This window comes from Puntigrus tetrazona, unplaced genomic scaffold (assembly GCF_018831695.1).
Source record: "Puntigrus tetrazona isolate hp1 unplaced genomic scaffold, ASM1883169v1 S000000095, whole genome shotgun sequence".
In the NCBI taxonomy this organism is placed as follows: domain Eukaryota; kingdom Metazoa; phylum Chordata; class Actinopteri; order Cypriniformes; family Cyprinidae; genus Puntigrus; species Puntigrus tetrazona.
Genome location: NW_025047772.1, coordinates 267,501 through 270,856, shown reverse-complemented (window position 1 = coordinate 270,856; position 3,356 = coordinate 267,501).

Here is a 3,356-nt window from a genome sequence, read left to right as displayed (position 1 = left end):
AATGCCACAAACTGATAGCGGTCAGATAGATATGATGTAAACCATGCTAAGGCGCTTCCTCTAATGCCAACATAGTTTTCTAGTCTATCCAAGAGAATGTTGTGATCGATAGTATCGAATGCTGCGCTAAGATCTAATAGCACTAATAACGAGATAAAACCACGATCAGATGATAGAAGCAGGTCATTAGTAACTCTAATGAGAGCAGTCTCAGTACTATGGTACGGTCTAAAACCTGATTGGAAATCCTCACAGACACCATTTTTTCTAAAAGGAATACAGTTGTGAGGATACTACCTTTCTAGTATCTTTGACAGAAAAGGAGATTAGAGATTGGTCTGTAATTTACTAAGTCTTTGGGATCAAGATGTGGTTTCTTAATGAGAGGTTTAACTACAGCCAGTTTAAAGGTTTTGGGAACATATCCTAATGACAATGATGAATTAATAATGTTCAAAATAGGATCTATGACTTCTGGAAGCAGATCTTTTAATAGTTTAGATGGAATAGGGTCTAACATACATGTTGCTGGTTTAGATGATTTAACAAGTTTGTACAAGTCTTCTTCTCCTATAATAGAGAAAGAGTGTAATTTTTCCTTAGGGGATCTAAAGCTCATTATCTGATGTGAAACTGTAGTTGACGGCTGCATAGTTACAATTTTATCTCTGATGGTATCAATCTTAGAGGTAAAGAAATTCATGAACTCATTGCAGCTATACTCTTGGGGCATATTAGCACCTGCTGATGCTTTATTTTTGTTAATTTAGTCACTGTACTGAATAAATACCGGGGGTTGTGTTTGTTTTCTTCTAAAAGGGATGAAAAATAATCAGATCTTGCTATTTTTAATGCTTTTCTGTATGACAGCATACTCTCCCGCCAGGCAATACGAAATACTTCTAATTTGGTTTTTCTCCACCTGCGCTCCATTTTCCGGGCTGCTCTCTTTAGGGTGCGTGTGTTGTCATTATACCATGGAGTCAGATTGTTTTCTTTTATCTTTTTTAAGTGCAAAGGAGCAACTGTATCTAAAGTGCTAGAAAAAAGAGCGTAATATGCATAATATGCATCTGCAGCATTCTCACAAGGCGATAACGCTATGGCCGGGACGCCTTCTTTGTGTTTATAGACGTGACGTAATGACACAGAGGCATGCTTAAATTTCCCGTGAAAACCTACCCGAACCACTCAATTTAAAAACATTATTATAAGCTAAACATTGTGAATCGGGCTAAAGTAAGGCGATAGTTTTGAACACTGGCTTATTATGTATATTATCAAAAATGTATTTTGTGTAAATTTTTAACTCAGAAAGTTACGGACTGCCGCTTTAATGCATCATGTTTCCTTCAGGAGCATAAGTGAATGCTTGAAACTTTAGTAGTTGCGTTTGAGTCCCTCAATTGTGAAAGTCAGTGTGAAAAGATTTCTCAAAAAAAATAAAAATCACAGTCACTGCTGGAAAGGGTTCTCATATAGAAAAGATGCTGGAAAACTGAAGAATCTGCAGGAGCTGGAGGCTTTTCTAAAGAACAGTGCTCAGTTTAACTGTTCAGAACAAACAAGGGACTCATGAACAATTATCACACAACAACAACAACAACAAAAAAGTCATAGATCACCCAGGTAACATACAGTATTAAGAACCAAGGATTCCCAAACTTTTGAAGGGGGTTATTTGAATCATTTCAGCTATTTTTTGTCTTGTCTTATTCATATGTAAACATCTTTTAATGTATATACAGTATATCTTTAATGTATAAAATATCTTACTCAGGACAGAACTAAACATACAAATAACATGAGTTTTGTACGATCTCTCTTATTTTCCTCAAATGATTCACAATTTCAGATTCTGCAAGTGATTACCAAAATGTTGCATTCCACTGTATGTACATGGAGAGGAGAAGTGCTCCAAGCAGTAGCTAGATGTTGCATCTTAGAAACCTCCCCCTCCAAGACACCCCAAAGGACCTACCTGAGAGTTAAGACTGGAACCACAGGAGTGAGGTTCCTAAGACACCTTTTGTCAAAAGGGTTGACAGGACAATCAGGTGGATAACTGTGCCAAAAGCCGCAGAGAGATCCAGCAAAATGAGAACAGATGACTTAGAAGCTGATCTTGCCACTCACAGACTTTTAACGACCAAAAGCAGGGCAGTCTCAGTTGAGTGTCCACTTTTAAAACCAGACTAGTTAGGGTCCAGGAGGTTGTTCTGGATGAGAAAGCAGAGGTTCAACAGGACTCATTCATTGTTATTAAACAAATACAATTGTCTAAGGAAGTGTTTTATTGATACAATTTTTGCTTAATATGAAAAAATACTTCTTCTGCATATCACTTTGAGTTGTGTTTTTTTAAGAAAGCGGTCCAAGATCTGTTACAGCTGAGTGGGTATACCAACATTTTGATTATCCAAAAATGTAATGTAGTAGAAAGCATAAAGGTAATCCATAGGTTAATTAAACAAAGCACTACATTTTAACTGTAAACTTCTGTTTCTGCTTAAAATGACAACGATTGTTGTTCCATTACATAATGTAAGTTTCTTTAAAAGTGCTTCCCCCTCAAGATTTACAGACATATTTACAAGCAGCTGTTTTACACTGATTTTGATTATTAAAGGATACTCCACCCCAAAATGAACATTTCTTGAGTACCCCATGTCATTCCAAAACCTTAAAAGCTTTGTTGGTCATTGGAACACAATTTAAGATATTTTGGATAAAAACCAGTAGCTTTGTGGCTGTCCCATTGACTGACCAAAGTAAATAACACTATCAAGGCCAAGAAACGTATGAAAGACGTTGTCAGAGTAGTCTGCCATCAGTGGTTCAACCATAGTTTTCCGAAGCTACAAGAATACTTTTTGAATGTAAAGAAAACAAAAAGAATGACTTAATGACTTTCAAACATTTCTGGGCCTTGACTTATTTACTTGGCAGTTAATAGGAGAGTCAAAAAGCTACCGGTTTTCATCCAAAATATTTTAAATTTGAATTTGCCGCCAATTTTGAATTTCGCACCCTACCCCAGTCTACCGTCACGGAAAACTTTCTGCATTTTTACATTTGAAATAAAAAGTCATTTAGAAAGTTTATTTTGCTTTTTAATTACAAAGACATTGTCCTCGTGAATTTTGTTCAAGAAGTTGTGTAAATATTTGCTTGCCTTTTGCACCATAAATAGGCAGGGGTACAATATTCTGACTATTCATTTATCGAAAAATGCAGTGATTTATAATCAAGAATGCCATATATGCTGCTGCAATTTACTATAAAAAATAGTTAACAAATAGTTAAATAGTTAACTATTTAACTATTTAATAGTTAACTATAAAAATAGTTAATGA